The 12612-nt window shown below is 37.1% G+C and overlaps 1 protein-coding gene across 2 annotated transcripts in view; it reads left to right on the forward strand.

The window, feature by feature from the left end:
* Window positions 1-12612, forward strand: part of PBX3 (PBX homeobox 3) — a 198021-nt gene that overhangs the window by 29920 nt on the left and 155489 nt on the right. The window lies entirely within an intron of this gene.

The raw sequence follows: 12612 nt of genomic DNA on the forward strand, positions 1-12612 counted from the left end.
TGAGGGGAAGTGTACTGCATGGATTAATTTCTTTTTGATGAAGTAGGAAAAATAATCTGTTAAATAAGAGTAAGGCTAGAGTGAGGTAGAGTTTGAGGCGAGTGATGGAGTGATATGAGGATTGGTTGACTCAGAATGAAGAACAGGTGGAGAGAGAGAAAAGGAGTGAGTGGGCTGGCAGAGTAAGTTGTGGTCATAGAATGAGACATTTGAATTTTATTTCAAAAGTTGAGCAATTCCAGATGATGAATGATAAAGTCTAGGATGTGGCCCTAAGAGTTGGTGAGTCAAAGTGAAATGGAGCTAAAGGTTATTGATTTTAAGGAGGTCAAAGAACTGTAAGGCTAAACTGTTGGTTGGATTTCTTCTGTGCTCCCTGAAGCCAGCTAATGGCATGACGTGGGATAGAAAAAAAGACTATGAGTCTTGTGCCAACGTTCTTAATGAATCTGGACAATTACTAATATTAGTTAATGAACAACAGTGGATGCAGCCTTGCCAAGTTAATTTTTCTTAGATAATTAGTTGTTTCCTATGGAGATCAAGCTATGGTCAGTTTATTTGAAAATAAGCAGATAATAAGTTAGGAAAATGAAACCCATATAAACACTGTTCATACCATTAATATTTTCTGCAAACATTTACTGAATGTTTTTTCTGGGCCTTGAAGTTGCTCACAGCCTTGGGAGGAGACAAACATCTAAACACGTAGTTAATATAGTATGCTAAAAGTTACAGAATAGTGGTCTCATGTGGAATATATTGGAAAATCCATCCATGGGAATGGGCAAAAAACCATCAAATTTTATACTTAAATGTATCCTTTCATTGTATGTACTTTATATTCTTTTGATGCAAAAGATCTCAGACAACACAAAAAGTATACATAACATACAAATATTCATGTACCTGGCATGTAGTTTAAAATATTACAGATGCTATTGAAAGCTTCTTGTGTGTCCTTCTCTAATCCCATCCCCCCTTCTTTCACTTTCTCCTTCATCCCACACTGGATTTTTTGCTTATCATTCACATGAAATTTTTTTAGTTGATGTCTTGAACCTATAAAATTGTTTCATACTGTTCTTATTTTTCTGCAATTTGCCTTTGTCCCCACTCAACATTTTAAGAATTTACAACATTGATCCATTTAGCTTAAGTTCATTCTTTCCTGCTGTATAGTTTTCTATTATATGGCTATTCTAGAAGTTTTAATTTAATTGATGGTAGATGTTTAAATTGCTCTAATTTTTCTTATTATAAAGTGGTGTTATAAATGTTCCAATACTCTTTTTGAGCTCAGTTATTAATTGTTGCATAAGAAATCACCCCAAATGTAGTAGCTCAAGACAGCAAATACTTATCATCGCACAGTTCCTGTGGTTAAACACCTAGGTACAGCTTAACTGGGTGCCTCAGAGTTAGTCTTTCACAAGATTACAGTGGGCCTGCAGTCATCTCAAGGCTCACCTGGGGGAGTATTGGCCTCCCTGCTCACTCACGTGGGTATTGGCTGACCTCAGGTCCTGGTGGCTGTTAGCCAGTGCCTCCTTATATTGCTTCTCCACAGAGCAGCTCAAAGTATGACAGCTGACTTCCCACAGAGTGAGTGAGTGAGAGAGGGAACCCAAGGTAGAAGCCACAGTGTATCCCTAATCTAATCTTGGAATCCCATTACTTCTGCCATATTCTGTTGAGTTCTAGGGATTCTAGTCCACATTAAAGGGAGAAGATTACATAAGGGTAGGAATAGCAGGAGGTGGGGTCATTGGAGGCCTTCCTTCTTAGAGGCTGCCTACCACATTGGGTCATAGATTACACATCATCAGCTTTACGAGGTGTTGTGACTACTCTTCCTGAGGTGGCTATTCTAATGTATACTTTCCCAAAAAATAAGACTTAAACTTTACTAATGTTTAAAATAGGAAGTGACATTAGTGGCTTGTGTATTAGAAGCTTATTTGTTACAGTGTTCAGTATTGGAAAGGAATAGTGAGAGTTCCAGGTTTGTTTCTATGTATCACCAGTTTGTATGCCTGGTTGGGAGTATTTGTTTATAATGTTAACTAGATTTAACTAAGTTATCTAAGAAACATCGGCAGAAGAGAATTGTTGGGTCGTATGGTATCTCTATTCTTAATTTTTTGAGGAACCTCCATACTGTTTGCCGTAGTGGCTGTACCAGTTTACATTTCCACCAGCAGTGTATGAGGGTTCCTTTTTCTCCATATTCTCTCCAAGACTTATTTCTTGTCTTATTGATAGCCATTTGATAGGTGTGAGGTGGCATCTCATTATGGTTTTGGTTTGCATTTCCCTTTATAGCTAGTGAGGTTGAGTATCTTTTTATATATCTGTTGGCTACTTGTATGTCTTCTTGGGAAAAGTGTTTGTTCAGATCCTCTGCCCATATTTTAATTAGATTGTTTCTTTTTTGTTGTTGAGTTGTATGAGTTCTTTATATATTTTGGATATTAGCACCTTGTTGGAGGTATTGTTTATAAATTGGATGAATTTTTAAATTTATTGCTTTCTTACAAATGTAGTGCTTTCTTTCAAAAGCCTGATTACATGAATTCTTTATTTTACAAATGAAGAACTTAAAACCTGGTGAAATTGTATTACTTGAAAATAATTTTAAATTGTGGAAACGTGGGAGTTGATAGGGAGGAAAAACCATATTTTCTGCTCCTGTGTTTACTAGACTGGTGCTACTCAAAAGTGTGCTGTGTAGACTGGCAGTATGGCTATTACCTGGGAATTTATTAGAACCATAGAAGATTCTTATGCCCCACTCTAGACCTACTGAATCAGAAGTTGTATTTTAATAAGATTTTCAGGTATCCACACACATATACACATTAAAGTTTGAGAAGCAAACAGTACTAGGGCAGATTGCCTCTTTGGACAACAATGAAATTTTAGAGTTAAAAATGTTTCTTGAACTGAGGTAGGTGAAAGAGGGAAAAAATTAGAAACCTGATTTTAGATATTGCTTAGTTTCTGTTATTAAATGATGTCCTATATAGTTCTGTGAAAAGTTACTCTTAGCTTTCCTAGTCACCATTTTCATGGCTTTTTTTTTTTTTACAGCCCCATAAGTTGATAGAGCAAAACCCAGTCTCTTCCCTCTGCTGCCTTCATTCCAAAGATAGCAAAGTTGGGCAACCAGAAGGCAGAATTAAACACTGTTCAATGTGTATACCAAGGGAGGACCTCATGTTGTGTTCAATCTAGCTGGCTAGGAAACCTTTCTATTAGCCTCTTCCTAATGTTTGCACTGAATGAGCCATTACATTTTGAAGGCAACACTGAATTCAGTATTGATGCATTCACTTACCAACTTTTCTGCCTCCGGCAGAACAGTTTTTTTACTAATGGTCGTGTACAAACAGCAGCCACTGGCTTCATCCTCACTCTAAAGAAAGCCTTGTAATATTGCTTCATTGCCATATCCCTTATATGTGTGGGACTCGTTATAATTCCATTCTTTGTGCCCTGTTATATTCGTTGTGCCCATGCTCCAGAAGCATTTTCTAGATGATTGTTACTCGTTAATGGAAACTCTTTTGGTATGGTCCCAGGTAAAAACCTGTGCAGGATTGAAATGTGTTTCGAGGTGTATTATGTTATAGTAAGATATTAGTATCTTAACAAAGAGAAAATACCCATGTTGTTCTTTTGATTTGTAATGTTTTCACATGTAGCACTTAGCTGGTATTTCTTTCTACCTTTCAGAGAATGATTTGGCAGCCGAAAAAAACATTTAGATTCAGAATTTAGTAAAAGAGGTTTTACCAGTCCTTTTTACTGTTGTATTCTTTCTGTTGAAAGCCTATGCTCTAGAGTTTACCAGTAAAATAAATGATTCCAGTTTTACTAAATGCATGGGTCCTCAGAGTCTGGTATATATTCAGTCAAACAGTCATATACAAGATATAAACTGCAGTGATTCTGATGATGCCTTATTGGATCTAAAGAAACCCACATATCAGATCCCATAGTTGTTAATGGAGGGCTTTACCTAGTGGAATTATTTCACTGGCATTGACACTATGAGAATATGAACCAATCATAACAATACAATTTCCATTTTAATGGTAATGGAAAATTTCAAAGTAAATTAAAAAATGTAAAATAAACTAATATGTGAAGTCCAAAGCAATTAAAAATAAATTCTTGAAGTGCTAGCACTTTTAAGCATTGTATTTGAGTTATGATATGAGAGAGAAAAACATGGCAGTTGTACATATAGTGAGCAGTTGTTGAAATTTTTCATCTTCACTATTTTGAGCTTTTTTCATATGCATATTCTGGCTTGTCTTTACTTAATTTCAACCGTTGCTTAATACTATGTATATTCTGGGTTGTCTTTATTTGTTTTCAGGCTTGGCTCTTAAGCTGTAAAGTCTAGTTTGTGTTTTTGCAGTGGTCTACATGTCTGTTTTCTTTTATTTGTGGTTATATAATTAGTAATAAGTAGTGAAAATATAGTTAATGTGGGAATAGCTCAGATCAAAATTAGAAACTGCACTTGGCATGTATTCAATTCACTGCCCAGGGTTAAAGTCCAGAGCCACAGATAACAGATCTTCACCTTTCTCTCCTAATATTTTAGCTTTACTGATGATTTGAAACCATAGCAGTTAATGTGCTTTAGCCTTTGCTTTTACAGACGAGAAATGGATCTTATACTTATATCACCCGGTTTCAAAACTATTTACACTAAGTGGGATGGTTTACTACCTCAGGGGTAGTGCATTAAGCCTATTGCTCTTGAGAATCCATTTTCATCTCTTCTCTCCAATTGATGGGACAGATATGACAAGCCTTTAAAGTTGAGTGGAAATTTTCTGTGGGGCGGGCTGTTGTATTAAATTGTTCCTTACCACCACCATGGATGTTGTAAAGACTTGTGAGTGGGTAGCCTATGGCTAAGAAAAGAGATATATTGTCTGCAGTGGGAGGCTGTAAGGTCTAATATATTGGGAATAGTTTTCTTCCTCTCTGCCCACTATTTCCTGCTCCTTGAAATCATAACTCGAGTCCACCCACTCCAAAGAGGTTTTCTTGATTAACCAATACCATAAAGTGTTAGTCAGGTTCTTAATATTGTGTAATGCTGTGAGTTTTTTTCTTAATCCCTTTACTTTTTCACCCAGCCCCCTGAGAAGTCTTGCTTAAAGAGAATTGTATAGTCACTATACATATAATTCCTAATTTTCACCAATATATTTTTATATTTAGGTTAATCATATTTAAAATTTTAGGTTAGTGTGTTTATGTTGAGTGTTATTTGCAAGGGACAGGGGTTACCTAATTAATGTGGTAACCACCACCACCTACTAATTCTTAGTTGAAAACAGTTACCATTGTGCCAAAGACCTTTTATTTATGTTCATTTACCTTTTATTTATGTTCATTTTTTAAATACATAGAATTATAATAATATAGTTACTAAGTAAATGTTATGAGACATTGATATTTAATATCGAGAAAAAAATAAAATAGGCTTTCAAATTAAATAATCACCACATTAAAGAGTATGGATTCTATTTTAAGGACTTATTTAGAATAAAAAGTAGTTTTGAAATGAGGCATACGTTTCTAGTGACATTTAAATTACTAGTCCTATATAATAAAGAGGTAATATGCAAATAGACCATCACTCCAACACACAAGATGGCTGCCCCCATGTGGCCAAAGATGGCCAGCAGGGGAGGGCAGTTGTGGGTGATCAGACCAGCAGGGGAGAGCAGTTAGGGCAACTAGGCCTGCAGGGGAGGGCAGTTAGGGGTGACCAGGCCAGCAGGGGAGGGCAGTTAGGGGTGACCAGGCCAGCAGGGGAGACCAGTTAGGGGAAATTGGGCCAGCATGGGAGGGAAGTTAGGGGCGACCAGGCTGGCAAGGGAGGGCAGTTAGGGGTGACAAGGCCGGCAGGAGAGGGCAGTTAGGGGCGACAAGGCCTGCAGGAGAGGGAAGTTGGGGGCGACCAGGCTGGCAGGGGAAGGCAGTTAGGGGCAATCTGGCCGGCAGGAGAGCAGTTAGGCGTCGATCAGGTTGGCAAGGGAGTGGTTAGGGGGTGATCAGGCTGGCAGGCAGAAGTGGTTAGGGGCAATCAGGCAGGCAGGCAGGTGAGTGGTTGGGAGCCAATAGTCCTGGATTGTGAGAGGGATGTCCGACTGCCCGTTGGGATTGGGCCTAAAGGGGCAGTTGGACATCCCTCGAGGGGTCTCAGATTGGAGAGGGTGCAGGCTGGGCTTAGGGACACACATACACACACACACACCCTGTGCACAAATTTCGTGTACTGGGCCTCTAGTCAGTAAATATTTTTAAATGAGTCCTCCTCTTTTACCAGCTGGAATTAGTTACATGCTCTAAATGACACACTAAAGACACTAGAAGTTTTTGTGGCTCAATGTTTCTGTCATTGAACTCACTTTAGTTTTCACAATGCCCTGATTTAGAATATTTTACCAGTTTGTGGAGTTGGTCGCTGTGTTACTTTATCTCTAATCAAGGCGAGTTACTTAATTCTTAGCAAATCAGCAATACACTTAACCATGTTTGTAAAGATCAGGGATTCTTAAGGAGAATTTAATATGCTTTTCTCCCCAGCTGTAGGTATGTAAGAGTTGATAAGCAAAACCGTGAGATAACAACAGCCCCCAATTTTTCTGTAGCATCAAGACATACTCCTTTAAAATAGGCATCCGGCATGAAATAGCTTTTATTTATCACAGACTCCCAGAGAAACAGCAACTGATTTCACTTTTGTTGCCCCTGCTGCTAATTAACAGATTTCTATGTGACTTTTCATTATATATTTCTGGGGAACAAAGTTCATTGTAGTCTGAATGCAAAGATATGTTTCTGTATATTAAGGAAGTGTTTTAATACATTATTATTACTTGAGCTAATAACAAAGTCATATGTCAGTGAAGGAAAAGGTACAAAGTTCATAGTGATTCTTAGATAGCTTAGTAATTACCCAGAGAGCTTGTTAGAAAAGCTGTTTAAATCTAGGATTATGAAATACACTGATGACTATTTTACTCCCATGGAGTTTCCAAAGATTGTTAGTACATTTGTCTATAATTATACCAAAGTTCTCAGAGTGCTCATTAATGTAATTTATATTCTAAGCCAGAATTGATCCCTTATAAATCGAGAGCCCTCTCACCTCCCTAGCCCTTTGTTGTTGATTGATAAACCCATACTTTTCGGTCTTTTCTTTCTTTCTTCCCCCTTTCTTACTTTAAACAGAGAAAACCAAAAATAGTATGGTGGTCATTTATATTTGACAAATATTTGTCAAATAAGGACATTTCTTTGGGTTTTCTCCAAACTTCTTGAAGGAAGAGGGTGTGAAGAGGTGAGAGAAGAAATTTAACCCCACAAAAACTTAAATGTGTTTTTTTAATTTTCTAATTATTGTTTCATTATATCATGCCTTTATGTGTTCCTGGCAACACATACATGAATTTACCATAGCAGCTGTGGTAGTTAATGGACTCTTAAAAGTCATGTTTGGATATAACTAAACAAATATATATTTGTTCTCTTCTAATGAAATTACCTTTAACTGCCATCTTTAAAAAAAGCCAACTCCAAATTTGTTTAACTAGATTATTTTAAATAACATATATGTATATAATGCTTTAGTGTTACCTTTATAAAATGATTACTGAAGCAAACTTTAGTCTTGTAAGGTTTTATTTCCTTTCCTAAAAATACTTAATTTACATTTACTGTTTTTATTTCCTAAGGTATTTATAGTTGTTCATCTGTTGTGTAGTAATCAGAAAACTGCTACATATCTCCATTCTTATATTAAATCAACATTCAGCTCCATCTTAAAGGTTTCAGTTACTTCTTGGTATTTCTCATATTAAGGCGATACATTTTAAATTATATTTTTTATTGATTTTTTACAGAGAGGAAGGGAGAGAGATAGAGAGTTAGAAACATCGATGAGAGAGAAACATCAATCAGCCGCCTCCTGCACATCTCCTACTGGGGATGTGCCCGCAACCCAGGTACATGCCCTTGACCGGAATCGAACCCGGGACGTTTCAGTCCGCAGGCCGACGCTCTATCCACTGAGCCAAACCGGTTTCGGCAAGGCGGTACATTTTAGATCACAATGCAAAACGTAGATGACTAGAAGTGACAGCACTTAAAGAAGTAAAAGAGTCTTTTCTGCTTTAGGAGGGGCTTGTCTACTACTTAAATATGAACATTATTTTTTTCTCTTCCAAAATATTGTTTCGTTACCTATATAATCTGTTTTCTTTACTGAGCCATCTTGAAACACTGTGGTGTAGGCAACATTTTCTTTTGCTGGGCATGGATGAAGACATGTATATATGATCAAGTTTTTAGAATGGAAAAAATATCATGAGCTAGAAATTTAGTGGTAATTTTCTATGTGTTTATGACATGCTTGACCAACAGAACTGAGTTTTTACATTTTTTTTTTAATCCTCACCTGAGAACATGCTCATTGATTTGATAGAGAAGAGAAAGGGGTGGGGGGAGCGAGAGAGAGAAAGAGAGAGAGAGAGAGAGCGCGCGCAGAACTGACTTTACATACAGTACGTTTTCTTTAATATGATTTTCAAAGACATGTAAACTGAACTTGTATATGAATGTGCGAAAACTATGAAAGGATGAAGGGAGAGGGACAGGGATGAGATTGTGCACAGAGTTCTTTAAAAGATCGTTAGATTTTTTTCTTCAGTTGGGTGGTAGGTGTAATGGGTTTTGGTTGGTTATTATTTTTATACATATACTTTATTGAAATATAATTCACACATTTGAATTGTGTAATTCAGTGGTTTATAACATATTCTCACTTGTGAAACCATCACCACAGTTTTAGAACACCTTTATTACCCCAAAAAGAAACCTCATACTCATTAGCAGTTATTCTCTATTTTACCCCCAAACCCCAGCCCTAGGCAACCACTAATTTCTCTTGTGTCTCTGTGAATTTGTCTGTTCTGCACATTTCACATAATCGGAATCATACAATATATGGTCTTTTGTGATTGGCTTCTATCATTTAGAATGTTTTCAAGGTGCATTCATGTTGTCTCATGTATCAGTGCTTCAATTCTTTTTATGGCTGAATAATATCCCATGGATATACTATATTTTACGAGTATTTATACTTTCATCAGTTGTGGAATTTGGGTTGTTTCTTTTTCTTTTGCTATTATAATAATGATGCTATGAACATTTGTATGTAAGATTTTGTGTGGGGACGTAATGTTTTCATTTCTTTTGAGTATATATTCAGGAGTGGGATTGGGTCATATTGTAACTCTGTTTAACCTTTTGAGGAACTGCCAGATTGTTTTGCACAGCACCTGCACCATTCTACATTCCTACTAGGAGAATAAACCGTATATATAACTGATGTTTGTTGGTTTAACATTTACTTAGTACATTTAAATATATGTTTGGAAAGATTGTAGGGACAGTTGAAGTGAGTTTCTGTCTCTTCGCTTTTAAGTGAAGAAATAGATGTTGGAATGAGAGAGACTCCTCAAAGGTTGGATTGAGGGATTTTATCAGATGGTAAATTCTAGTTCAACATTTGGCCCTCAAAATTACTGAATCTTTGTGGAACTCTGGGTTAATTTGTGGAGTAAGAAAACTTTGTCTTCAGCAGACTTCTTTTTTTAAAAAAATATATTTTATTGATTTTTTACAGAGAGGAAGGGAGAGAGAGAGAGAGTTAGAAACATCGATAGAGAGAAACATCGATCAGCCGCCTCCTGCACATCTCCTACTGGGGATATGCCCGCAACCCAGGCACATGCCCTTGACCGGAATCGAACCCGGGACCTCTCAGTCCGCAGGCCGACGCCCTATCCACTGAGCCAAACCGGTTTCGGCAGACTTCTTATTTTTTTCTAAACCTCTCTTTATCATTCTCTTTTCTTGTAGGTGCTTCCTGATTTTGTGCTTTCTCTTTGAAGGCCTCATTGTATACGTTTTCAATCACCGCTCTCTTCTTTTTGCTTTTATTGAACTTTCCATATTTTCAGTGTTTGTCTCTCAGAGGCAAGAACTCTATACTAATTTACTATTGACTGATGCTACATTAATGTTTTACAATTCTCAAGGGATTTTACAATTTAAAAGATAGTTTTATTCAAAAGAATATATTTTATGACATAATTTTAAGTTTCTGGGGCATGAATGAGTAGATACATGTGTTTTGTGTGTATGTGTGTGTGGAGAAATAGCTCTTATAGTACCCAGTAAACCATACATGTGGCCTTCTGTTCCCTGTAAGGTCTATGAGCTTCATTCTGACTATGCCTGACTCTACTTCTAAATGCCTTCTTGTGTTAAGTAGGCCTCTTTGGCTAATTCAGTGTATCAGATTATTGTGGACTTTGGGATATTTTTATATTTAGTTACACAGTATCTTTTGAATATCTGTCCTGCATTGGGGAAAATCCTACTTTTGGTTTTACATCCCTCAAGCCTAAAGATAATTTCTTTTTTTTTTTTTTAATATATTTTTATTGATTTCAGAGAGGAAAGGAGAGGGAGAGCGAGATAGAAACATCAATGATGAGAGATAACCATTGATCGAATGTCTCCTGCACGCCCCCTACTAAGGTTGGAGCCTGCAACCCAGGCATGTGCCCGGACTGGGAATTGACCTCCTGGTTCATAGGACGACATTCAACCACTGAGCCACATTGGTTGGGCTAAAGACAATTTCTTTATCTTTTTTGCAGTCAGAGCTTAGGCATATGATCGAGACCAAGCAAATCAAATGTCACTTGAGTATGTAAGAGAAAAGTGCGAAGAAAGTGTGATGTGGAAATTTGTTCCTAATAAAGGTGGCAGAGCTGGTATAGAGATGGGCTTTCTGGGTAGTACTAGTAAATGATGAAAGTATTATTCTAGCATCCTTGGTCCCAAGATGCAAGGTGTGGGTTCATTGCCTAGTGGCAGTCTTGTATGAGGAGTTGAGTGTTGTTGCAAATTACATAGACAGCAGGCCCTCCTGGGGATTCTATAAACTCTGTGATAGCTTTCAGAAATTTCTCTTCTGCTTAAACTAGCTAGAATTACCTCCATCTCTTTCTCGATTCCCTAGACCAGTGGTTCTCAACCTTCCTAATGCTGCGACCCTTTAATACAGTTCCTCATGTTGTGGTGACCCCCAACCATAAAATTATTTTCATTGCTACTTCATAACTGTAATTTTGCTACTATTATGAATCGTAATGTAAATATCTGATATGCAGGATGTATTTTCATTATTACAAATTGAACATAATTAAAGCATAGTGATTAATCACAAAAACAAAATGTAATTATATATGTGTTTTCCGATGGTCTTAGGTGACCCTGTGAAAGGGTCGTTCGACCCCCAAAGGGGTCGTGACCCACAGGTTGAGAACCACTGCCTTAGACTCTTGTTTGGCTCGTGATTAAATCCTTATTTAGATGATAAACAAGAGGGCTAGATCTTAAATGACTGGGGAAGGAAGGCTTGCCTAGTAGTTTCTTAATTGGTCTTTAAAAAAATGTTTTGTGAACTATTGAAAGCAAACAGAAATTAGTGAATAATAAAGATGAACACCTATCTATCCACACCCAGCTTTATCAAGTGTATACATTTAGCTATACTTGCTTCTTTTTTTTTTTTTAAGGAGTAAAACATTTAGATATAGTCTGCTTACTTGACTCTTAATCGAGTAGGTTTGCTTTATTCTTTTCCATCTACAAACTTGAGTTTTAGATGTTGCTATTCTTGCATTTCCTCAATGAAAAGACCTAGAGAACACATACACTTTAAACAAGTTTAAATCTCTGTCTAGCTAGAAAATAGGTATCTATTTCTTTGTTGTTGTTGGTGAGAATTTTTATGAGTTTATTTGAGTCCTACTATGAATCTATTTCAACACCACAAAGTTCATTCTAATTTTTCCATTTCATGTTTATAACTTCCGACTTTGATAGTGAGAAACATGGCTTCCATTAACTCAGTATATGTAATTATTAGACGAATCCTCTCTGACTAACCTCTTTTCACTCCTTGGCTCTCCTCCCCAGTCTTATCCCTCACCATTTTCTGGGATGATTTTACCCTTTTTAGGCTCCAGTATGCTAGGATGGTTCAATTACCCCCCTCTCCCCCACTCCACCTCCTTCCCAATGTATGTTCTCTTGATCCTACTCAGGCTTCCACAGCCCACACTAGATCACCATTGATAAATATGCAGATACTCTCCAGAATCTACTTTGGGATCTGCCAATCCTGCATTGCTATGCTTCCTTCCCCACCTCCCTTCAGACATCTGCCTTGTTCAGCCCTGCCCAATGGTTTGGGATTGAATTAATTAATTCCTCCTTGCCCCTCTCCCTTCTTTCCTGTTTATTATTTCACAGACAAAGGTCTTCCTATCTCTAAGAATATCACTGAGGATATTTTAGATTTTCTGTTTTATTTTTATTAAGTTTTCTGTTACTTGCATTGTCTCCTTTTCCTTTGAATCATAGATATACTTTTCTGCTTATTTTGGTTTATTTTTTATGTTGGAGATGTTCCTCAAATGTGTGGTGATCCTTAGC

The sequence above is a fragment of the Myotis nattereri genome (assembly GCF_964212035.1).
Source record: "Myotis nattereri genome assembly, chromosome: 12".
NCBI lineage: Eukaryota > Metazoa > Chordata > Mammalia > Chiroptera > Vespertilionidae > Myotis > Myotis nattereri.